Genomic DNA, 26,420 nt, shown 5'->3' with positions numbered 1-26,420 from the left:
CTGACAGTTAGGACCCCGAGGGTGTGGAATGGGCTTCCACAAGAGGTCGTTGAGGCGCCATCGGTGCGGGTGTTCAAGGATAGGCTGGATGTGCACATGGTGGGCATGCCGTGAGCGGAGCCGGCTGGAGCCAGGGGTCAGACTAGATGGCCCGGGAAGCCTCTTCTGACTTGCTCTGTTTCTATGTTTCTTGAAAACATTCCTTACTGAACCACGTTGACATACCTTATACTTAAGGTACCTAGACTTTGCCTGAATATCATGGTACAAACCAGAAAACAGGTGGGTAGAATTATCTAGGGTGGCTCATATGTCACCTGTTTCAGTAACAGGATTTTTCACCTAATACCCTCTCCAGAGTTCAGAGTATTTATGCAAATGAAAATAATCCTAGTTGTGTAATTGCATTATTTTGCTATAGCACAGTACCACCTAGAGGTTATTTAGTGGAAAAGCAGGCAAACAAAAGCTTTTTATGTACATCTTGGTTCTCAGTGCTGTGAGAAAGACAAAGGTGGATATAGCAGATTAACAACTCAGGTAGGAAAGCTAACGTGATCTCAAGGTGACACTTTGGTTACTGAAATAGCATAAATATGCAAGTAGAAAATGCATTTTCTTTCCCTTTCAAAAATAGCACATTTTCTCTGCTCTGAAAAAACTTGCCAAAACCACTCTTTAAAAACAGAAGCAAAACTGGATGGTATGTTGTCTAAAGACCCATGAAATGAGAGAAGGGAATGATGAATCCACAAGAAATGCCTCATATACAAGAGCTATATTTACCTGACTTCTGAATAAGGAAGTTCAGATGGCTTCACTTCTTACTTGGCTTAAGTTAGTTAGGGATGATGAAACAGAAGGGAACACATGTATGAAAGAACCAAGGAGGTTCAATAAAAAAAATATCAAATGAAGAAAGGACTGTCAATTGGTGCTGCCAGCAGATTATGTATCAAAAATAGAAAGTCATTCTAATAATATGTTGATATGTTCTTTGGAGTAACTGTAATTTATCCTGTTATATGATAAATCCCCAGACAAAAGTCAATGATGAAACAGTAGGAGAAAATGCCTGTTAAATGACACAAAGGAAGATTAAAAAGGACTGTGCTTGTACTCTTCTTGAATATTTCAGAGAGCAAAAGATGCATAGAGTATCCAAAGCCAACAGATATTTTTAGGCAAATGGGACATTAAATAGAAAGCACCCCAATCAATGTGTGATGAACTTCCAGAGAAGAATGAGGAGACATTCTAGGAAAGAATTACATGGAACAATAGAAGCCATTTGGAGCCATGGCTATCTTACAGTTGATACACATATTACCTTTTCAAGGTGTCAGAGTAATGTGAATTCAGTTGCACAGTACACAATATGTACTATGTACTCATCCAGAGAATCAGTCCATCTCAGCTCCTCTGACAGTTGGAGGAGCTAGTACTGGTTTGCCAGTTTTTAATGTGTGCAAATATTTTCATAAATTTTATTTAATTTTTGGTCACATCTGACTAGTCAAAATGCATCTCTTGCTCTGTTAATGGCCTGGTAAGTGTCTCTAATCAAAGTTAAGGAGGGACATAACCAGGGACATAGACCGAACAAGGCTATAAATAAGTTAATTTTTAATTTACATTTCACTTGACAGTTGTCAGATGCTGAGATGTCAAGAGAACATCTGCAAAGATTGTTTTGCTTTCAAAAGGGGCTGGCACTGTTATCTCTTCCATAGTAGAGATAATCCTTGAGTTTTTTAAATTATTACCCTGTCTGTTTTCATTCCCCATCTTTTCCAGACTACCTCAAGCTTCCTGGCACTCTGAAAAGGTAACATTTATACTATTTATACAAGATGTACGTGTAGAGAGAGACCCTTTTTCATGGGGGCTATATTTTGGCAGCTCTCAAAGGAAAGATTGTTTAAGCAGCCCTTTTGACAAGCTAACTGTTGCTGTGACAGTTTTCATATGCAGACATGTTTACCTGTGTCAACCCCACCCTCCAACTTAAACAAGACCCCTTTCTTTTACTCACTGCTTCCTGGACCTATGATGGGATTGGTCAGCTAGGTTCAGACAACACAACAATCCATCATGTCCATCAACCCCTAAAATAAGTCTTGAGATATCAGGGTGGCTTGTTGCTCTAGAACAAGCCACGCTGCAGAAAAAAGTCGAACTTTGCATGACATGACAACCAACTGTGGCTTAATGTGCTGCCATTTTGTGAAAGAGAAAGGAGCTCCCCAGATAATTCTTTTATTATGGAATTAACCTGCCTTACTCACAGAATTAAAAGATGTGTGTTTCCAAACACTGCCATCTTCTACTTGTAACCATCCCAGGTTTGTCCACTGCTTCCTTTGCCTTTTTTCATTGTACAAAAAATCAAGAAAGAGGAAACAACAGAATTAATTGGTAGCAGCAGGAGCAGCCCATCTGGAAGCATCCACAGTTTTCAGAGACAGAAGTAGATAAGAAACTATATTCTTATCTTGAGATATAGTTTTGATTTGGCTTTAAAAAAAAAGAAGCTACACTATATTTGAAAAACACTTTAGAGGTTAAATGTTCTGTTTGAGCCCCAACTATAATATTCACACATAGGTCCCTTTGAATTCAATGTAAAATGTTAGGGTCCACCAGTTTCAGTGGGAAATAGTTTAAGACTATGCATGTCTCCTCTGAACACATTGAGCCAAGTGGAAATTTAACCCAAATTAAGTGTGTTATGAACTATACAATCGGAATCCTATGCTCTGACTTAAAAAGAAGAAAATCCAAATTATTAATTTTTACACACTTAAACCATTTTAAAGGTGTTCAACCTTTAATAATGTAGTCCTCTAAACTTCCATGAAATGCACGCAAGAAAGCAGTCTTGCCTACCCTAGTGCCCCCCAGATATATTGGAAAACAATGCTGGGGCTGAGCTATAGTCCAACCTGGAGGGAAGGGCATACAGTATCATGCAATAATAAACTATTATTGCATATAGGCAGTGCTTTTTTGTAAAAAAAAAAAAAAAAGGTGCCAGAACTCACCTCTTGGGGTCACACTTTTACACCAAAAAAGATTTTCAATTCACCAACTTTTTTTGAAGTAAAGAACTTATTTACCTTTTGCACGTAGCCAGTCACTCTACACACACATAAACATAATGGTCGCCGCCGGCAGTAAGCACTCAGTGCACGACCACATGACCGATCCCAAGCTGAGCAGCGTCCCGAGCCAAGCAGCGCCCTCACAAACAGCATGGACACACACGCAGCCCGCAGGCACTATTTTTATTATTATTATTATTATTATTATTATTATTATTATTATTACTACTACTACTACTACTACTATTATTATTGTCATTATAACATTTCCATGCCGCCCCTTGCCGAAGCCTTGGGGCGGCTTACAACACAATAAGATACATTGAAATACAATAGAACATAATAAATTACCAATAAATACAAAAATACAAAAAATACACTGAGATACAATAATATAAAATTAAAATTAACAGTATAAAATAAGTAAATAAAGAATATAGGAGGAGGAAAGAGAAGGGAGAAGAAATTGCCCTGGCCAGATCATATATTTTAACAATTAAAATGATGTTTAAATAAAAAGGTCTTTACCTGGCGCCGAAAAACCAGTAACGACGGTGCCAGGCAGACCTCTTTGGGGAGTGAATTCCATAGGTTGGGCGCCACCGCAGAGAAAGCCCTCCTCCGAGTACTTACTCTCCTAATTTCTTTCATGGAGGGTTCCCGGAGAAGGGACTCTCCCGCAGATCTCAGGGGGCGGTCGGGCATATACGGACGTAAGCGCTCGTTCAGGTAGCCAGGACCCAAGCCGTTTAGGGCTTTATAGGTCATAACCAACACCTTGAATTGGGCCCGGGCTTTAATGGGAAGCCAGTGAAGCTGATGGAGGACTGGAGTCATGTGAGCATAACGCCCCGTCCCCGTCAGCAACCTGGCAGCTCTATTTTGTACCAATTGAAGTGTTTGGACCGTCTTCAGGGGAAGCCCCACGTAAAGCGTGTTACAGAAGTCTAGGCAGGAAGTCACCAGCGCGTGTGTGACCGTTGCCAGGCAGTCGTACTCCAGGTAGGGGCGCAGCTGATTAATCAGCCGAAGCTGAAGGAAGGTGTTCCTCGCCACCGCTGTCACCTGAGCTTCCAAAGAAAGCTCCGGGTCGAGGAGTACTCCCAAGCTGCGGACCTTGTCCCTAAGAGGGAGTGTTGCAGCATTCAGGACCAGGTCAAATCCACCCTCTCCGAAGCCCAATCCGCCAACCAACAGGACCTCCGTCTTGTCTGGATTGAGTTTCAGTTTGTTGGCCCTCATCCATTCCATTACCTCGGCCAAGCACCGGTTCAGCACAGCCACTGCCTCACCTGGATTAGTGGAAAACGAGAGGTAGAGCTGGGTATCATCAGCGTACTGATGATTCCGCAGCCCACACCTCCTGATGACCTCTCCCAGCGGTTTCATATAGATGTTAAATAGCAGAGGGGATAGAATGGATCCCTGTGGTACTCCATGGCATAGCTGCCATGGCGCAGAGACATAGTCCCCCAGCACTACCTTCTGGAATCGACCGTTGAGATAGGAGTGGAACCACTGCAAAGCAGTGCCTCCAACCCCCAATCCCGCTAGCCTATCCAGAAGGATACCATGGTCGATGGTATCGAAAGCCGCCGAGAGGTCCAGAAGAACCAACAGGGATGCACTCCCCCTGTCCTTCTCCTTGCACAGGTCATCGTACAGGGCGACCAAGGCAGATTCAGTACTGTACCCGGGTCTGAAGCCGGACTGAAAAGGATCCAGATAATCAGTTTCATCCAAGAGTGCCTGGCGTTGTCCCGCAACCACTCGCTCCAACACCTTGCCCAGAAACGGGATGTTGGCCACTGGTCTATAGTTAGTGGCCATCTCTGGATCCAGTGTCGCTTTCTTCAGGACCGGTTGTATTACCGCCTCCTTTAAAGGGGCAGGCACTCGACCCTCCCTCAGAGAAGCATTAACCACTTCCAAGATCCAGGTCCCAATCCCGTGCTTGGAGTTATTTATTAACCAAGACGGGCAAGGATCCAATAGGCAAGTGGTGGGACGTACTCGTCCCAGCACCTTGTCCACATCATCGGGCCTCAATAATTGAAATTCCTCCAATAATTTTGGACCAGACGGTAGCATTGGCGTCTCCCCAGAGACCTCTGATTCATTAGTGGAGTCCAGCTCGTGACGAATCTGAGCGATTTTCTCCCTGAAATGCCTGGCAAAGTCGTGACAGCGGGCCTTTGAGGGTGGCATCGGATCTTCCTTAGGACCCGGGCGAACCAGGCCTTGTACCACTCGAAAAAGCTCCACCGGGCAGCATTGTGAGGAGGCAATGGAAGCGGAAAAAAACTTCTTTTCCGCCGCCTTCACCGCCACAGCATAGGCCCGATAGTGGGCTCTCAAGTGTGTTTGATCAGATTTATCCCGTGATTTCCTCCACCTACGCTCTAGTTGTCTCCCAACCCGCTTCATCGCCCGCAATTCAGGTGTATACCAAGGGGAAGAGCGGACTCTGCCTGGTGGGAGAGGACGCTTGGGAGCGATCGTGTCCACAGCCCTGGTCATCTCTCCGTTCCACAGTTCGACCAGAGCCTCGACAGGAGCACCAGTCTTGTCAGCCGGAAACTCCCCCAGGGCCTTCAGGAATCCATCCGGATCCATCCGGCTCCAGGGGCGGGCCCATACAATCGGGAGGCCGCTCTCGAGCACAAACCTCACCAGGAGGTGATCTGACCATGACAGGGGAGTCAAACATAAGTTCCTCACCCTCAGGTCATCCTCTTCCTGCCCCGTCGAGAAAACCAGGTCCAGAGTGTGTCCACGTTCATGGGTCGGGCCGATGACGTGTTGAGACAGGCCCATGGCCGTCATAGAGGCCATGAAGTCCTGAGCCGCCCCGGTCTGTCCAGACTCGGCATGGAGATTGAAGTCCCCCAGGATCAACATCCTGGGGGTCCTCAACACCAGGTCCGAGACGGTCTCTGTCAGCTCAGATAGGGAGACTGCTGGGCAGAAGGGTGCACGGCACACCAATAGAATCCCCAATCTGTCTCGTTCGCCCAACACCAAGTAGAGGCACTCCAGCCCTGGTCACGAAGGGACCGGAAGACCCGTAAGAGAGATGGAGGCTCGGTAAACCAACGCGACTCCCCCTCCCCTCCCTTCTGAGCGTGAACAGTGTTGAACCAGATACTCTGGCGGGCACAATTGGGAGAGGGCAACATCCCCTCCCTCTCCCGCCCAGGTCTCCGTTATGCAAGCCAGGTCGGCCCCCTCATCCACAATCAAGTCATGGATGAGGAAAGATTTATTATTGACCAACCTGGCATTGAGCAGCAGCACCGTCAGGCCCGAGGGGTGGTTGACAAGGCTACCTGGCGCCCTCTGGTTGGGGGCAGAACCAGAAGGAGGGATAGGTGTCAGCCATCTATCCATCCTTCTTCTACGTGGACACGTTAAGCCCCTATTGCTGTAACGACCATTGCCCGTGACCACGCCAATAGAAGCGCCCGTGTGTTCCCCAGGATATATAAACGTCGACATGGCCAGGGATGACTCAAAGCACTGATTAAAGTAGGGTAAAATTATAAAGCAGTTCAAAAGAGGAGAAAAAAAGAACGATAAAAAGAAAAAAAAAAGAGAAAAAAAATCCTTCCCCTTCCCTAAGATTCAGCGGTAGGCAAGCCTATTTCAACAAGAGTCCTTGGCCAGCCCAGCCCCCCTCTTGTCCCCCGAACGGCCCCCAAACGGCGGCGACCCCTTTGGCCTGCACTGGCCGCTGGAGCTGGCTTCCGTCGACGTCGAGGCAGCGCGCGTCTGCTTGCATCTGTGTGCACACGCAGCGGCTCCTTCCTCCAGCGCGATGGAGCAGCGTGCTGCTGGAGGTGGGCGGAAGTCTTTCTTGCAGCGCGGGATCGGTGTTTCCTGCCCGAGGGGCCGTTCCCTCCTGGCCGCGGCCGCTGCTTTGTGGCCGCAGGGCGCCTCTGAGTCCCGCCCCGTTGCGCACCGCACGCGCCCGATCACCTCGCGCGCCCGATTTTAATGCTTTTTGCTGCCGACCTGCTACGCCCAACAGGGTGATTCACAATCACATGGAAAAATCCATCAAAAAATGGTTCCGGAACGCCGTTCTGGTGCGTTCTATGACAAAAAAAGCCCTTCATATAGGTATCCCAGTAGGAAAATGTCATTTATCTACCACTAAGGTTTTATACTCAGTGTAAAAGTTACAATCTTAACTATGTGTATCCCATGGGAATACCCTTCATTGGTTTTTCTAGCCATACATTACTTGGTTGCTGAATAATCTGTGAGAGCTTTTTCTTGTAAAAGTGTCTGTTATTGTTAGGTTGAGAGACAGTTTCTACAGCATGTTGCTCCTATTACTGTGAGCTTATTGCTTATTTTAAAGATAGTATCTATTCCTAAAGGCAATCACAAACGTTTAGCAAAATATTACTTGCAAAGCAATAACTTGGTCAAGTTGGCTTCAGGCAATTAGATATTTGTTAAACTGACAATTCTTCTTCTATCCCCTGTTTTTGTATAACCTATTCTGGCAAAGAGTTTGAGAGCTCAAAAACCTGCTTACTTTTGTAGAATTGTGGTTGGACCTAAAAATCGTATTGCCCAACTGAGGATTTTGGTATTTGATTATCATGACACCAATCAACAATGTGCAGTCAAGGTACTAGACTAGTTATCCCAGAGAACACCTCAGTTATTCATGTTATTTGGCTTCCCATTAATCTTCCAGCAAGCAGATAATTGGAATCTGGCATCAAAAGTTTTTTACATCTGCCAGAAATAATTATGAAATATTAACAAGTTCTTCATGCATGAACTGCCAGATCCACTGAAGGTCAGATCCAGAGGTACAGCTTGAACCCCTTGCAGGGGTTGATCAGACAAATTAAGGGCTCACCTTCTACTTCTGCACTACATCAGCTTCAGGCAAGTGACTTCCAGACTCTTTCATTCAGGCTTGCTTTAAAGTCTTCAGTCTGTTGGCATTACTGCTGTGAAGCTTCCAGTTTGCTTCTTTGAGCTGCTGCTAAAAAGTCTGGTTTTGCTGCTGGTTTTGCTTCATGTGGTCTTGAATGTTGCTATGACACTGCACTAGCTAGAAAACAGTCCTACTTCTAAATCCTAAGTAACATGTTGTACCTCAAATTCTCCAAGTAGTAAGCACTGCAGAAGTGCAAGCATGTATCTAGGTTTCCAGTGTCCTTGGAATAAGTACTGAAAGGCTATGGCATTTGGGAAATAGATCATTTACGTTCTCACATAAAATAGTTAAAATAGGGATTCACAGCATTAACACAACAGATTCTGCCTTCCCAATTGGGCATGCAGGGTTGCACTCTACAGATGCTTCCAGGAAGTACAACACAACTCTGTCTCTATCTGCCCACTTTTACACAGATTGAATTAGGACATTACTGAAGGGAGGGGAGAAGAGGGAGCTTCTTCCAAAGAAGGTGAGGTGGGTAGCTACCAGGAGGAAGGCCTTTTGGTTGTGGCATCCCAGTTTTGGAATGAGCTCAAAGAAGAGCACCTGGTGCCTACTTTGTATTATTTTGGTGCCCTGTAAAGACCTTTTTATTTCTACAGCATTTTAACAGTTTAACTTTTTAACTTTGTTTTTATATATTCCATTTTATTCTGTAGCACTGCTTTGCTTCTATGCTGAATAGAATTGCAATTGCTGTTATGGTTTTGATCTTTTAAATTAATTTCTGTATGCATATTTTAAACATTTGTTTAATTTTATTAATTGCCCAGGGAGCCTCTGCTATTGGGCAGTATAAAAATTAAATTTAATTAATTAATAAGAGCTGAATTCCATTCAGACATTTTCTTGGCATTAGTTGGATGAAGCAAGCAGCTCTGACCAACTTTTATCAGGTAATCATTTTCTTGACACAGCCACTAAATTACAGTATCTCAAGAAGATTATCCAGATCAAACTAGATTATCTGACTCCTCACCTGAGATTTCATTCTTTTCCCCAAAGTTCCTGAGACTGCTGATTACTCAAGGACCTTGAGTTCTGGCAACCCTAATATTCAAAAAGGGCATTCAGGTGCGGCTTGTTTTAGAAATGGACTCTTAGCTGCCAGATTCCCTATCAAGTATGTTTACTTTCACCTTTGGCAGCCTGCCACACCCCAAAGGCTCAAGAGCATAGCATAATTTATCAGGACAAGAATGGTATATTTTGAAGATAATAGGTTTCTCAAGCCAAAAAGTTCCTTAGCATCTAAAAATTGAAAGCAAGATAATAATAAGTGATACTGCATTAGAAGAAAGCATGAAAACCAAGTGACAGAATTTGTTTTATTTTTAGCACTCTGATGGGGTATACGCCATGAAATAGCTAATTGTCTATGAAAACTCATACTACAATGAAATTATTAATCTTTATTAATAATTATTAAGCCACCACAGGCATTTTTCTCAGATATTAATGCCCAGCAAGATAACCATATCCAATAAACCTTTGTTCTAGGCATGCAAATGTTGTAAAGTATGGCCAAACACTTAACGAATATAGTGGCATATGCAATTTGTGTATGGTATCTTCTATGCACACCAGTTCCTGGATTCCATCTTTTTTTATTAACTAGCGTGACCAACCAATCTAGCATGGTCCAAGGGTTCAAATGAAGGTGAATTACAAAGAAGACGATATCAGACAGAAGCAAACAAGGTGCAAAACAGGAGGGAAGAACTTGGGAACAAAGCCTGCCATCATCACATACATGGCTGCCAAGGGTACCAGCAATATTGGTGTCCTCCTTCTAGCCTATATATTTATGAGCATGTTTCTAAGTCAAAATATAAATCTAATACTTCATTTAATGGAGCAAGTGCTAATTAATGATACATAGTATGAAGGAAAATTTTCATGTTTTATATCGTTCGTATTTTTAAAGTAAAAGTTTCACATCAGCTCACAAGTTTTGTTTTAATCAGGACAAAAGCAATGTTCTTAGCATATAACTTGATTTTAATGTAATTACTTTCAGTAATACATGCATTTTTGCAATGTATATGCTCTTTTCTATATTTCCATGATGTATGCATTTTGTATGTAATTTCCCCCCAAGTACAATCTTTAAGTATTTATTTATAATTCATCAGAGAATCACATTGCAAAATTCAGAGCAGCAGGAAAACTGAAGAATATCTTTGTGTATTGTTTTGGAAGATATGAATTTAGTTGGTTCATATTAAAATGAAATCAAATTTTATCTCCCATCTCTCATACACAGTGGGATCTTTAAGACTTGAAATCAAATTTTGTTTCTGCATTTTTTCAGTTACCAGCATATCGAATGTAAACCACTCTTTGCATATAAAGCCACTTCCCCTCCAAATATCCAATAAATATACTTTCAGTACATCTATTTTCCTTGAACACCTGTAATAAGTACTGTAGCAATATCTGTCCTCAGAACTATTTTTATCTCATGCAACAGACAATGAAGTTCTGATAAAGTTTCCAATCTTCTTAATGGAAGCAGAATTAAATTAACAGCACAAAATATTAAAGAATGCTCAAAAAGTCATGAGCTGTGATCTCATGTCTGGAAAAAGAAACTTGATATGTTGAACTGAATGTAAATCTAGCATGCTAGGTTCATGTAAGCACAATGATAAATTCATTTCATTCAGAAAACACAATATAAAATGCCATAAGGAAAACAGGAAAGGGAGGGGATGTTACCTTAAAGAGCAGGATGATGTAATGGCCAGAGGGAGGAGACGAAGAGTCCCTTAACACAGAGTTCATCTTGTCCTTGGACAGTAAAGTATAAAGCTGCTAAGAATTCCCCTTGTGGAAGAATTCTGCAAAGAAAGATTAAGACAGAATAACCTTCCCAGTAAGTTTTTACACTCTCTCTCTCTCTCTCTCTCTCTCTCTCTCTCTCTCTCTCTCTCTCTCTCTCTCTCTCTCTCATTGGACAAAACAAAAAGCAACAGTTTCATTTATTCCTATTCGCCCTGTCCTACTTTTCTCCTCACCTTAGCCTGCCTCCCCTACTGTTGGCATTTAGACTATGATGTCCTTGGGGCAGAGACCCTTTTTTTACAAAATGGAACTTAGTAAAGCATTGTGTATACTGGTGATGTTATGTAAGTAACATATTTGTAGAGCACTAGACTCTGTTTGACCATACAATGGTGGGTTAGTGTATCTCTGAGTACTGTAAAACAACACAGTCCTAAACTATTTTCTGGGAAGTAGAGACCTTCATATATCTATGTACAGAACTGGATACATGGTTAAGCATGCACCCTGTATAAACAAACCAAAGGATGTAGGGGCTGCTGGTCTGGAACAGCTTTTCCAGAGTGCATTACAGTACAGTTAAGAAGAGTCTTAATTATTTGGGGGTAGAAAAATGCTGCTTAAATTTCTGCAAGACAAAATTACAAAGTGCTGAGAACCCGCTGTTCAGATTTTATGTCAGATGTTATTTTAATGCATCATTCCATGCTTCTTCCAAGTAACTCAGGACAATGTATATGGTCTCTCAATCTTAACTCCCTTCATGAGCATTTCTACAAGTGACTGGCCCAAGGACTCCTAGTGAACCTCATGACTGAGCTGGGAGTAAAATATTGGTCTAAATTCAGTTGTGTAGCCATTATCCCATCCTGGCTGTTATGTCATGTGTGATAAATACATGTTTATTCTGCTTACCAGCTTCATAGATAAATGAGTATGACTAGTAGAAATACCTCTGCCAATGCGAACTAGCAGTTTGCTGAGACTATCTTCCTCTGCAATATTGAGCTGCTAAGGTGGAATGTCACATATGCAATGCTATCAATATGAGGAAAAATGTGACCCGTGGCTGAAGAAGTCAACTAGGAGATAAAGCACAGAGATATAGGATGGCCTTGTCAAAACAGATGAGAAGGGAGTGGGGAAGTGTTCAATAAGAACAGTTTGAGTTCTTCTTCCACAAGGTACCATCTCAGTCGTTCCCAGTTGAACCAAGGAGTGTTATGGCACAAATTGTATGCAAAGCTAAGTAACTGTACTACACAAATATCTGCATTTCATTTGTACACAGCAGGTAGAATTTCAAGTATTTGCCTCTTGTGTGTCCTTAGGCTTAAATTCCCCCCACCCCAAACAAACAGGAAAGTCAGGATTCTTACAGATAAAAATAAAATGTCTCATCCTGTATTGTCCCTTTGTAGAAGTCCTGTGAAATACCTTTAGACAATAAATAGTACATGGTAGGATAAATACTGTATGTTAAGAAAAATGGCACAACTCATTTACTTTGAAAGCAAGTACACAATATTTCATTCCAGGACTCTAGAATATGCAGGGTAAATTTCATTAGCATAACATCCCCACTTTGAAACCACATTGGAAGGCATTAATATTGCCTCCATACCTAATACTAAGTTTTATAGTTTATCAGAGCACTTGCAGAACAATTCCAGAGTCCTGCTGTAGCAGCAACTGCTAATGTAAGCTTCATGTAATTGGAATTGTGTATTCCCAGCAGAGAATTTGAAAAAAATAATATTATAGTGGAACAGATACCACTGACAAAATCAGTTAACCTTTTCCCTGCTGCCCCCTCGAAATCTGCCAGAGAAGATTGAGAGGAAGAAATTTGGAGCTTGTAATTGGAGAAGGAGAAGAAAAACTTGTGTTGTGAAAGCAGGAGCTCACTCATGTAATTATATTTTTAAACCATAGAGAATAGGTGCACATGAGAAGGCATTCCTGTAGCATCCACAACTTTAACCTTGACATCCAAGACACAGTGCACCAATCACACCCACGTATTAGCTGTATGTGCTCATGCATGGCACTGGTAGAACACTTCCAAAGTGTGACCCTGCTCCAGCAACAAGATACAGCCCAACAGGCACCAGTATCCCAGAGTGTCCTCACTAGTATGAACCACTCTATCGCAGCCATGATAGCTACTGACTTTTAATTAATTAAATGATTTGTGAGGGATGACATGGTTAGACCGAATGTGAGGCTTGCATTGCTGAACCTGTTAAAATACTTAGCATTCTCTGTGTCAAATCCCTTCCCTTCCCTTCCCTTCCCTTCCCTTCCCTTCCCTTCCCTTCCCTTCCCATCCCATAGGTAAGTTACCATAATTCTTTGTATTCAGAAACTGAACTTGATTCAATTTGACTGATGGATAACTGTGGCTGGAAAACTTTAGAAGATAGACTATACATACATTTACTAATTCCAATAGACAGATGGTGGTGGCAGTGGTTGCAGCTGTTACGTGCCAATGAAATTGGAGCTGGTACAACATAGTAGCTAATATTCAAACTATGACCTGGGAAACATTGAATTCAAATCTTACTTCATCCTGCAAGTCCAGTGTCCAGAAATGCTGTCATCCCAAACGTGGGGGACAAGGAGGGTTGAATCAATATGTGACTTCTAGATTAAGAGAGGTATTACTGCCATGCTGTACTACTCTGGTGCGCCTGCAACTGGGCTCCACATTACAGGAAGGATATAGCCAAGTTGGAATCTGTGCCGCATAGGGCCACAAGGATGGTGGCCAGATAGCAGGGGAAGCCGTATGAGGTGAGACTGAGGGCACTGGGTCTTCTCAGCCTGGATAAGAGGAGACTCAGAGGGGATATGTTGGCAACATATAGGTATGTGAGTGGGTGTCACACAGAGGTGGGTAGAGACCTGTTTTCCTCTGTGGAGGAGGGCAGGATGCATTCTAATGGAGCAAAGCTCAGGGAACCAAATTTCAATTTGGGTACCAGGAAGTACTTCCTGACAGTTAGGACCTCTACGGTATGGAATGGGCTTCCATGGGAGGTGGTTGAAGCCCCATCGGTGAGGGTGTTCAAGGATAGGCTGGACGTGCACATGGTAGGCATGTCATGAGCGGAGCTGGCTGGAGCCAGGGGTCAGACAAGATGGCCCGGGAGGCCCCTTCTGACTCACTCTGTTTCTGTGTTTCTAATACCTTGCAAATATAGAAAAATCATTGATGGTGTCAAATTGAAAGCCTAGCTTCTCAGTAATCTTTCAGCACTAGAATTTATCTCTTTTATCAAAGCTTTGCAATTGCAACTTTCCACAGGAAACTGGATCAACTGAGGATTCTTTTCAAGGTTCTTAAAGCTCCCTTTGAATGTAAAATGTTGCAGGTCCTGATGTTAATAGAACATAACTGTTTGTGTAAAACCACAAGGAGAGCAAATACTCAGAACTGAATGTGCCCCTCAGAAGAGATCCAGTTTGGACAAGAGGCTAGTACAGCAGGAAGGGGATCTGAATACATGTTTTCACATTTAAGAAGGTATAGCTCTTGATAACTATTTAGCAGTTGCTGTTTGAAGATCCTGCAAATCAAAGGCTTCAAATACTGCTGAATTTAGTAGTAAATGGGGTTATTCATCGGAACTGGTGAGGTGTAATTTTAATTTATACTCTTAGCACAACTAATCCTTTCATAGGGGCTTGGCTTGTACCAGTGTAGTCAAAGAAATAATTGTACAAACTGAAGTGTACACATACAGCTGCATTGCATGTGCCATAGTAACCTCATTTAGTGAAGAATAGCTTATCTGTCAGACGCTACTTTACACTGGGGAGGCTGAAGGGGTAAGCATTTGGCAAATACATAAAGAACAGAAAGGTGTTAAGTTGGTGATACCCATAAAAGAAGAGTGAAAGGAATAGCAGGCGGCTATCTAGCCATATAAAAGCAATGGTTTATGCCTGCTGAAGATGAGCATAAACTGTTAAAAGCCACTGTAAATACTGGGCCTTCAAAGAAAAAGTATATTTTATTAAAATAACTCAAAGTTTTTACGGACCACCACCCATGGAACATAATATAACAAACATCCACAGCATAAGAGTAAGGATCTGTCCAAGACTGAATCAGACCATTCATCCACAGAAGCCAGTGTCAGGTCCAGGACATAGACAGAATGTGTCTATGGCTGGAACACCAGGACCAAGTGTTGCTGGAGATGGATAGCGATCAAAATGCAGAAAGACCAGAGGCAAAGGCAGGAATGAATGAGGGTCAGAGACTTGGCAAGGCCTGGCAGGCCGAGAGGCAAAAGCAGGACTAGGGATGGGCAAAGGTCACATACCAACAAGACATGGCTGAGGCTGGAACAGTCCTCCCCACAACCCAGTCCTCTTTGTTAGACTTCTTGTGCTTAGCCCTCGCTTAGGAAGCAAATCAAGCCAAGCAGAGCTCTGCAAAGACTAATAGAAGTCTGGTTGTATAACCAGGGAAGTCTGGTTGTATAACCAGTATAACCTTCTTCTGCAGCATGTTCAGCACAAACAAAAGCTCCAAGTCACAAGTGTAGGATGCCACTTGCAACAGCATTTGCCTGGGTTCACTTCCTGGGAGGCAGACATGCAAATGCTCAGCATACTTAGCAGGAAGTCAGAGACATGGTCACAAAAAAGCAGGCCAGACTTCAGGGAGCTGAGCCCATGGAATCTGACTAATTCCCTCCCCCAAAATTGATTCATTGTATGTCACTAGGCATGGCAGAGTCATAGGTAAAGACAAGGTCAGGAGCAGGCAAGGGTCAGATACCAGCAAGTCATAGCAGGACCAGAGATCCAGTACATGGAAGGCAAAGATCTTTTTATTTAAACATCATTTTAATTGTTGATTTTATTTATTGATTTTAACAACTTTGGCCAGGATGTCCAAATAGGGTGACTTGTTTATTGGTAACAAGCCACCCCAACACCCCATTGGGTGAGTTTGTAGAACACACTAAGTCACCCTGGAAATAAGCAATGGAGAGTCGGTTGGGTGCCCAACAGATGATCAGGATCATTGTGGACTGTTCATCCCCTTCTCCCCCCTTGGTCCCCCCATGGGTATTTGAGGGGATCATGCATCAGGACCTACTTGTCTGCCTTCCCACCATGATCTCAAGCTGTTGTTATTTGATGCAGCTTCCCCCCACCCCATTCATTCATTCATTCATTCATTCATTATATTTATATCCTGCCTTTTTTCCTTCAAGGCTTACATAATTCTCCTCTCAACAACAGTCTTGTGCTGTAGGTTGCGCTGAGAGTCTGTGACTGGTCCAAAGTCACCCAGTGAGTTCCATGGCTGAATGGGAACTTGAACCCAGATCTTCTGAGTCCCATTCCAACACAACACCATGCTGGCTCTTTAACTATTGTTTCTCAGAGACTCTGTTCATTGGTTTGACAGCCAAAGCTTGTGATTCCTTTTCAACAGCTACAGACAGCCTCTCCAAAATACCCAAATGGCACATTGGAGTGGCTGTCAGCCACTCTTGTGCAACTGTAGAGTGTAGTAAAGTGGTACCTTCGCTCACAAATGCCTCAGTTCAGGACCAAATCAGGTCGCGAACTCTGCATCAGGTGACAATCGTGAGTGCGCCCATCTTCCCTGCACAGGTGGGATTGCAGTCATGCGGGGGGGGGGAGAGATGGCCGCATTTGTGCTGGGGGGAGAGATGGCCATGATTGCACCCATGTTCCCTGCCCGAGGTGCCTGCACCCGCCTCCCCACCAGCACACCCATGATCACGCCCACCTCCCCCCACCCCCCTGCACAATCACGGGAGGGGAGGGAGAGATGGCCGCAATCTTTGTTGTTCTTTGTCACTTTGCTTCAAATTTTTGTGAGTAAAAAAAATAGTTGCAGAATGGATAAACCTTATTTACATTGACCTTTATGGGGAAATTTGAGTTGGCTAACAACCAATTTGGGTCACTACCAGAGTCCTGGAACGGATTAAGTTTGTGAGCCAAGTTACCACTGTAATTTGAAGCCTCTCAAGGGTTGATCCGCTGTCAAATTGTTGCAGGTACCAACCCCAGACATTATATGAAAGAGATGCTAAATAGGCCTTTTCTTTTTTTCTTTTCACCTTTTCTTTTTCTTTGTCAAAGGGTTAAATGTTAAGGAAAATAAAGAGCATGTGTGACCTTTTCTTGTGAAAGGAAATTTTGAGATTTATACCTTCTTTGTGGCAAGATCCATGTCGCCCCCGCCCCCTTTTGCCCTGAATGTCCTTGGCTTGCACTGAAGACTTGTTGGGAAAAAAACCCTATCTGGCAAATTTGAACGATTTGCTGGGGAGGGGGGCAGGGAAATATAAGAAACTTCATGGCTGTGAATTTCTTTGTCCCAGAAAACTACTAAAATTTGCCAGGGTTGGTGGTGGTGAGGGGGCTTGGTGGTGTCAGCAAAGAGCAATGCTGCCAGGGGGCCATGTAGACTCCCACTAGTTTAGTTTCCTAGCAATGTCACCCAGGGCAGAATGGTCAAAGCTGAGACACTAGACTAAGACTAACCCACCCTCTTCAGAAGTAACAGTCACATCAGCAGAAAATAATAGATATCTCTAATAATAGATGGGAGAAGAGAAATTCCTGAAGCATATCTACTGGCAGTGGTGCCACTTGAAGATGGCGCTGTTGGGGAATCTTGAACACACAGTGGCAGTGACATGCAAACTAACTCTGATTGGTACTGTACAGAAGAAGGCAGTGGTAAACTACTTCTGAATAATTCTTACCTTGAAAGACCTGTGGCAAAACATTCCAAAATGAAACAGAGATAGTATCAGAAGATGAGACTCCCACAAGAAGGCACTCACTCAGCTGCTGGGGAAGAGCAAAGGATATGTATAAATAGTGCTGTGAGTAATGGTACAACTAGATCAAAGCTAAAGGGAAGTCTAGTGGCTGACATGCACAGAGGTGAAAGGAAAGTCTAACGCTGCACAACCCATGCAATGGGACATGGAATATGAGAAGGCAAACTGGAAGTTATAAAGCAAGAAAAGGGATGGCTAAACATACAATGGTGTGAGTGAACTAAAATGAACTGGAATGGGACATTTTCAGTCAGACAAACACAAAGTGTTTTTACTCTGGAAATGACAAACTTGGAAGAAATGGAGTGGCTCTAATACTGAGGCAAGATGTAGGCAGAGAATAAGGGGCTATAATGCCAAGTCCAACCAAATAATATCAGTCAGAATTCTTGAAAAACCTATCAGCAGAACTGTTATTCAAGTCTAGATTCCAACAACAGATGCTGAAAAAGCACATGAAAAAAATCATGGAAATGTCCAAAAGGAAATTGATAACCTACTCAAATGAGATATGCTGATGATCATGATAGGTCACTAGGACACAGAAGCAGGAAACAAAGCAGAATTAAATGTTTAGCTTGGGATCAAAAAGGAAGCAAATAAATGACTCATAAAATTTAGTGAAGTCAATTGTGTTTATTGCAAATACAGTGGAGCCTCGGCTCACGAACACCTTGGTTCACGACCAAATTGGGTCACAAACAAAAATTTCATGAAAATTTTTACTTGGGTTGTGAACTCCGCATTGGGTGGCGACCAAGATCGCAGCCATCTCCCTCCCCCCTCCCCAAGTGGGAAGATGCCCACGATTGCAGTTGCGTTCCTGCAGGGAAGACATAGAGGAGCTGACGACAGAAGAACTTGCTGAACTCCAGAGTGAGCAGCAGAAGGCACTTGCTGAGGAGGATTCCACTGAGGAAGAGGAAGACAGGGAGGAGGTTAGCAGTGATGTGATACAATCCATTATGAAAAAATGGAATGAGTGCCAGGATTTCTTTGAGAAGCACCACCCCAACATAACCGTAACAAACAGAGTGTTGAATCTGCTGAACGATAACGTGGTCTCGCATTTCCTGAGGGTTATGCAGCACAGGAAAAAACAAGTGACTATAGACAGATTTTTCACCAAAACTGACCCTGCAGCTAAGAGAGAAAGAAGAGAGGAAACCCCTGAAAGAGATCTCCCCAATGTCCTTATGGAGGGGGGCTCTCCCTCAAAACAATAACCTCCCCCCCACACCTAGGTTAGTGTTCTCCACTGTACTGTACTTTGTTACTTTGTTGTTCTTTGTCACTTTGTTTCAATTTTTCTGATTTTTTTTTTAAAGTTACCGATTAACCTTTTTTACATTGAACCTTATGGGGAAATTTGACTTGACTCGCAACCAAAAATTGGCTCACAACCACATTCAGAGGGGCCAGAACAGATTGACCTTATTTACATTGAATCTTATGGGGAAATTTGACTTGGGTCACAACCAATTTGGGTCACAACCAGAGTCATGGAACTGATTAAGTTCGTGAGCCAAGGTACCACTGTACATAATTCAGGTAACTAATTAGATAACTGTACACGTGAACATCACCAGATGACCAATACAAAAATCAAATAGACAATGTACTTGGAAGCAGAAGATGAAGATTTATTCTCATTGCCAAAACAAAACCTAAAGCAGATTCTGGTAGTGACTCTGAATTCTCAATATCAAAAATCAAAGTAAAGTTGCAGAGATCACTAATAGGAGCATAGTACCAAAATACAACTTAAATAACTCTCCTGAAGAATTTAAAGTTTGCATAAAGAACAGATTTGCATTGCTGGTCAATTGACTGTAAACCAGAAGAACTGTGGACTATAACCAAAGCCATGATTAAGGAAGAGTGTCAAAAGGATGTTATTTATTTATGTTTGTGAGCCGCCCCAAGGCTTCGGCGAATGGAGCGGCATAGAAGTTCCCTAAATAAATTAAATAAATAAATAAATAAAAGACCATTCTTGTAGGAAGGAAGAAAGCCAGCCAGCCAGCCAGTCAGCCAATAAAGGGTATTCCCATGGGGTACACATAGTTAAGACTGTACCCTTTACACTGAGTATAAAACCTGTGTCTTGTATTTTTATCTGTATTTTATTAGTATTGTATGTAAAAAAAGGTTCTGACCCTCCAAAGAAATTTAAAGTCACTCCATCAGCCGGAAAAATTATGGCCACAGTGTTTTGGGACTCAAAGGAAATTTTATTGACCGAGTACACAAAAAAGGTGCAACCATAAACGCAGCATCTTACGCAACCACTCTGCATAATTTAAGAGAAGCAATTAAAGAACAAAGGCAGGGAAAACTGACCGCAGGTGTGTTGCTTCTTCACGACAACACGCCTGTTCACATGGTGTGTGTTTCAAAGGCTGCTGTGCGAGACTGTGGTTTCGAAGAAATAAACCACCCACCCTATAGCCTGGACCTGGCCCCCAGTGACTACTACCTATTCCCAAATTTAAAAAGAGATCTTTGTGGAAAGCGATTTTCCGACGATGAAAAGCTCAAGGCGGCAATTAACGCACATTTTTTAGACAAGGAGGAAGGGTATTTTTACAGGGAATTGAAAAGTTAATTTCTAGATGTAATAAGTGTATTGAAGTTATGGGGGATTACATTGAAAAATAAAAATTATTTCAATGTATTATTCCTTTTTCTTCATGCTGATACCGAGAATACATTGAATGCCCCTCGTATTACTATACAACTCTGTTGCGCCTGTAACTGGAGTATTGTGTTCAGTTCTGGGCTCCTCATTACAGGAAGGATATAGCCAGGTTAGAGTCAGTGCAGCATAGGGCCACAAGGATGGTGGCTGGATTGCAGGGAAAGCCATATGAGGCAAGTCAGAAGCAGCTGGGTCTTTTCAACCTGGAGAAGAGGAGACTCCATGGGGCTTTGTTGGCAATATATAGGTATGTGAGGGGGTGCCATGCAGAGGTGTGGAGAAACCTGTTTTCCCCTGCAGAGGAGGGCAAGATGTGTTCCAGTGGAACAAAGCTCAGAGAACCAAGGTTCAATTTGGATGCCAGGAAGCACTTCCTGACAGTTAGGACCCCTGCGGTATGGAAAGGGCTTCCATGGGAAGTGGTTGAAGCCCTATCCGTGAGGGTGTTCAAGGATAGGTTGGACATGCACATTGTAGGCACATCATGAGGGGAGCTGGCTGGAGTTGAGGGTCAGACTAGATGGCCTTGGGAGATCCCTTCGCTCTTTTTCTATGTTTCTATGTTTCGATGGTGGTGTTGATGATAGCTGTCAAGAGGAACCAAAAGGGGGAAATGGATATTTAGGCTGGAGCAATGTCCAAGGTGGGTTTGTGCTGTCACATACCAGTATTAACTAGGCACTGCCTTGGACATTACCCCAACCAAGGTTACAAACGCCCACAGTTGCACAACTGGGCTTTTTTTTTTTTTTGCAAAGTTATGTGCCCTCCAAATTAAAAATAGTTTCTGTGCAAGTTTGCAGACATAATTGTGAAAAATACTGGGCAGACACAGGCACCCCCTTCAAAGTTCCACTGGGGCATTGGGAAATGATTGCTGATAGTTGGCAAACATGGGGTCTTACTCTCCCCCTCCCCCCAAAAAAAATCATATAAAAGGAAACCAAACCCACAGTGAGCCAACAACTGATCATGACAGCAGGAAACAGAGGAGACTTTTCTCAACAAAAATATAACCATTTTTTCCTCTCTTGTACTTTCCTCCAACGTGATAGCATCCATGGCTTTTTGCAGCTCTGCCACTTGTAGGGCCAGGGTGCCAACCACAGTCATTCCTTATGCCTCCTCTACCTCAGGGAAGAGCATATTGTTAAGAATTGCATCCACTGCCAGTCATTTAAAAGCAGACATGCTGGCAGTGGGCCAGTTGGCTGAAGGCTGAGCTTTGGAAGAGGAGTCTGAGTTGCTGACTTATCATATCTGGACCTGGAGCACCCCTCGACTTCCAAGGGCCACAAAACTGGAAAAAACAGCCCAAGAAAACCACCAACCTGACAGAGAAAATAGCAAAGCACATCTGCCAAAGTAGTGTCATCGTGCCGCCATCCACCTGTCAGCCTCACCATCACCCAACCCTTCAGGCCTCAGGCTTTAGCAGCTGCCTGTTTGTTCCAGAGCCTGGGACTTCACTCACCAAACCTGCCGCTGACACTGAGAAATGCTTGCCTGACTGCCGTGCTCACCCCCAGTCCAGGGATGCATCGCCCACATGTAAGTTATCCCTACTCATCTCTGCCTCTCAACTGCACATCCCAACTCCATAAAGAGGACTCACACCCAAGGAGGCACCAGCTCTGCTCTTGGCATCTGGATCGGGCTTTAGGAGACACTGAAAATGCTCCGCTGTCCCATTATAGACTGGGACTGTGGTAAACAATGATCCCCAGGTTCTACCTACCCTGACAATCTGTTGGAGTATTCAGATGGCCTGGATGAGCTGGCTGCCATTCACTGTTGTGAACTCCGCTGTAGAGACAAGTCTGACACCAACCTCGTGGAGGAGGACCTCTGCACTGACTGACACCAAGAGGTGATAGGCCAGTTCATGGATGGGACTCCTGGGACTCCAGACAATGCACCCAATGGAGCCAGAGGCAGATGCCATATTCAGCACCCTTGGAGCTGAAGCTCCTTGCTCAGGCACTTCCTCCCAGCTTTGCTGAGGATGACACAGCAGTCCTGGAAGTCCCTTTCAACTGCCCTTGGCACATCATGCAAGAGCAAGTTGATATACAGGGTGTTGGTGATGGGGACTTCACCAACACCCCAAGCTGAATTCCATGATTGTGGAGGCAGTGCAGGGGACCTCCCAATGTGAATAGACCACCACTGTCAACCAGGAGGGATGGTGCCTCGATGGCCTTGCCTACCAGGTCTATGCCACAGCCTTCTTGGACCTCTGGGTCTCTAACTACAAGGTGACCCAGGCCTGCTTCCAGCTTTTTCTGTTGGAGAAGATGGGGACTATGGCATAGATGCTGACAGTCCTCTTCAGGCAACTCACCCCTCTCCCCTACCTCAACCAACTTCAATGGTCACCCCACCCACTCCCTCTCCACATAGGTCCTGTCCAGTGCTTTTTTTGTAAAGAAAAAAAAGGTGCCGGAACTCACATCGCTGCCGGCAGTAAGCACTCAGTGAGTGACCACACACACCAATCCCAAGCTGAGCAGCAGAGCAGCGTCCCAAGCTGAGCAGTGCCCTCACTATCTCACTATCAGATAGCAGATAGCAGACACAAAAGCAGGCCCCAGGCAGTATGTTAATGAAGTTTGCTGCTGATCTGCTATGCCGTTCAAAATCTCTTCGTAAAATCCATTGGAAAAAAAGGTGCCGGAATGCTGTTCCGGTGTGTTCTATGACAAAAAAAGCCCTGGTCCTGTCTATCATGGTATGAGCCTACTGATCAAGTATGATACCCTCCAACCCCTTGGCCAGATCAAAACCACCCCTCTCCCAGCACTGCTGATGGAGGTGGAGGCCCTGCTATACAAAGGAACTATATAGAGAGTCTCCCACAATCTCCTCAGGAGGTTCTACTCCCACTATTTCACCATACTGAAACAGGATGGAGGCCTCAGGCCCATCTTAGATCTCTGAGTCATCAACAGGTTCATTACACCAAGTAAGTTCAGAATGGTCTCCCTACCTATTCTGCCTGTACTACAGCAGGGAGACTGAGTTGCTTTAATACACCTAAAAGACACTGTTTCCATATCTCTATCAAGCACGCATATGGACACTTCCTTCACTTCCACACTGGGGAGGAGACCTTCCAGTTCTCAGTTCTTGTTTGGCCTCTCTACTGTCCCCAGTGTCTTCAGCAAATGCATGGTGGTGGTCTGTGCCCGCCTGTCTGCAAGGAGTGCAGGTCTATCCATACCTCAGTGATTGGCTCCTGGTGGCGCTCTCAAGAACTGATCTCCTGCATTCAGTACATACCACCTGCATGCTCCTGCAGGAACTTGGGTTCCTGGTCACGTCTGCCTTCCATGTAAAGCAGGACATTGTCTTACCTGCCTTCTTCCCCAACCCCTTCACTCCCATAGAAGCCACACCACATCTGCTTGATGTTCACACAGCTGCTGCTTTCTACAAGTCAAGAATAGAGCAGGTACACTGCTGCAACTGCCTCTTCATTTACTACAATGGCCCAAAGAACTGAGACACCCATCTAATCACAAAGATTCTTCAAGTGGGTCTCCAGCACCATCTGCCTAGCCTATGAAATGGCCAGCATCCAACTCACATCACAACCACGGACCCATGGTATGTACACCCAGGCAATGTCAACCACCATCCTGGTGGGCATCCCACTCCACAACATCTGCAGAGCTGCCACATGGTCCATACCATCAAGCTTTGTGAGACACTATTGACTGGACAGCTGCACGAGGTAGGACTGCACCTTTGACACGGAGGTGCTCTCATCAGTTCTCCAGTGACAACAGCCTCCCACCCTCCTACACAGGGTAAGCTTGCTAATTGCCCATATGTGTGATGCAGAGACCACAAAGAAGGTAGGTTGATTACTTGTAATTATCTTTCTTTGAGTGGTCATCTGTGCACTCACACAATCCACCTCCTGCCCTGCTGGGTGCCATCTACTGGCTGCATCCTCCCCTACTCCCTTGGGTGCTGGGGCCAGCATTGGATTGGTGCACCTCTCTTCCCCTGTCCAGGATTCATGGCAGTCTCCACAGCAAGTGAGGGACTGGGCAGGACCCCATCTCCATAGATACATGGGAATTGGAAAAAAGAGGGGCTCCTGCCCACTCTGGCATGCTGAGCCTGTATGTGTGAATGCACAGATGACCATTCAAAGAATGAGTTATGGGTAAGTAACCTGCCTTTCTCAATTTAGTAAAAATTTCAAATAAATGTTATCAAAGGCCTTCTCTGTATCCAGAGAAGTAATGGTATCTTTATCTGTTCTATCCATATTTAATGCAGTCAGACCAACATCCAGTCTAAGATTATCAGCTGTCTGCTTTTAATGAACCCCAGATTTGACTAATGCTGAGATAATTTGTTGTAGTCAAAACTGCAGTTAATATTTCATTAACCAATATTAGTCAACAAGGTGATGTACTTGCAAAAAGGGCGAATGCTATTTTAGGTTGCATTTATAGAAGTATCACTTCCAAATCTGGTGAAATATTAGTTCCCCTTTACTCAGCATTGGCTGGGCCTCATCTGGAGCACTGTGTCAAGTTCTGGGCACCACAGTTTAAGAAAGAAGCAGACAGGCTGGGAAGGGTTCAGATGAGGGCAACCAGGATGATCCAGGGACTGGAAACAAAGCCCTCTGAGCAGGAATTGAAAGAACTGGGCATGTTTAGCCTCGAGAGGCAAGGCAAGACATGATAGCACTCTCCACAACTACTTGAAAGGCTGTCACAAAGAGGAAGGCCAGGATCTCTTCTCAATCATGCCAGAGTACAGGACACACAATAATGCACTTAAGTCTCAGAAAAGCCAGATTCCATCCAGATATCGGGAAAATTTTCCTGAGTGTGAGAGCAGTACAACAATGGAACCAATTGCCTAGGGAGGTTGTGAGCTTTCCCATAATAGAGACATTCAAGATTCAAGTGGACAGCCATCTGAGAGGAATGGTTTAACTTGGTGTCCTGCACTGAGCAGGGGATTCGACCCAGTGCCTTCTGGCCCCTTCCATCTCTACCATTCTATGGTCTTATGATCAGATGTGTTTCTTGGAGATAAGCACCATCAGTGTCATATTGCATTAAACTTTGAAAAAACTTTCTTTTCATTTGGATCCTGTTGTTCCTCAACATTCCAAGAAGTCATTTTAAACATGAGCTTTAAACAGTAAATATATTGTTTGCCTTTGTGCACATACTAATCTTGCCTTTTCTACAAAGAGCTGTTTCAGTATAATTCAAAATATAACTCATGGATATAGTACATCTTTATAGTACACCACCATTGTGTCCTCCAGCTTCACAGTGAAAATCCCATGAACTAGAGAAGGAAAAGAAAAAAATAAACAACCTGCCCACTCCGCAAAATCTCTAAAGCAATAACAACAAACTTTTCAGCAACTATGGTTCAATATTTTGCACCCAACCCCTACCCAATCATCCATTATATCACTAAATATTAAGACTCTCAACTAAAAGCCAACAACTAATAAAGCAGAAAAATGTAACATAAAGAGAAAGATAAAGGGAACTAAATAAAAAATTCAGATTAGGACATAACAAAATGAAAAAAGAAAAAACAGCAAAATGCCCAGAACTCCATCTACTCTATATAGGTAAACCATGGCTGAATGTCCAGAACTTTTCATTTCCCTTTTAAAAATGCAAAATTAAACTGTAGCAGTAGAAGCAGCCAGATCAGAAGGCATTTCTGGGCAGAATGTGTAGCTTGGACCCATCATAAAAAAGACTTGGCACCTTCTGGAAAATGAAACTTGGGGGAGGAACAACACCTGGCAGGAGACCGCGCCCGCGCCCGAGAACTGCACCGCGCCCAAAGACCGCGCCGCGCACGTGCCCAAAGACCGCGCCGCGCACGCGCCCGAAGATCGCGCGAAGACTGTGCCGCGCCGCCGACTCCGCCGCTACCTGACTGCCCTGCCACGCCCCTGCACACGTGGCAGGTGTGCCCGGACGGGGTGGGGCGTCGGGTGGCCGGCG

The 26,420-nt window shown here is 44.0% G+C and overlaps 1 protein-coding gene across 3 annotated transcripts in view; it reads left to right on the top strand.

Moving 5' to 3' along the window:
* CSGALNACT1 (chondroitin sulfate N-acetylgalactosaminyltransferase 1) overlaps window positions 1-26,420 on the top strand; it is a 67,616-nt gene that overhangs the window by 5,384 nt on the left and 35,812 nt on the right. The window contains exon 1 of one of the 3 annotated variants that reach the window (XM_044447380.1): window positions 10,874-10,948. The exons of the other annotated variants lie outside the window; for them this stretch is intronic. The gene's annotated coding sequence lies outside the window, so the exon portion shown is untranslated. Of the gene's footprint in view, window positions 1-10,873; window positions 10,949-26,420 lie in introns of those variants that run through there. 3 annotated transcript variants of the gene reach the window in all.

Source organism: Varanus komodoensis, unplaced genomic scaffold (genome assembly GCF_004798865.1).
Source record: "Varanus komodoensis strain SLA01 unplaced genomic scaffold, ASM479886v1 scaffold51, whole genome shotgun sequence".
Taxonomy (NCBI): Eukaryota; Metazoa; Chordata; class Lepidosauria; order Squamata; family Varanidae; genus Varanus; species Varanus komodoensis.
This window is presented reverse-complemented; position numbering and strand designations above follow the sequence as displayed.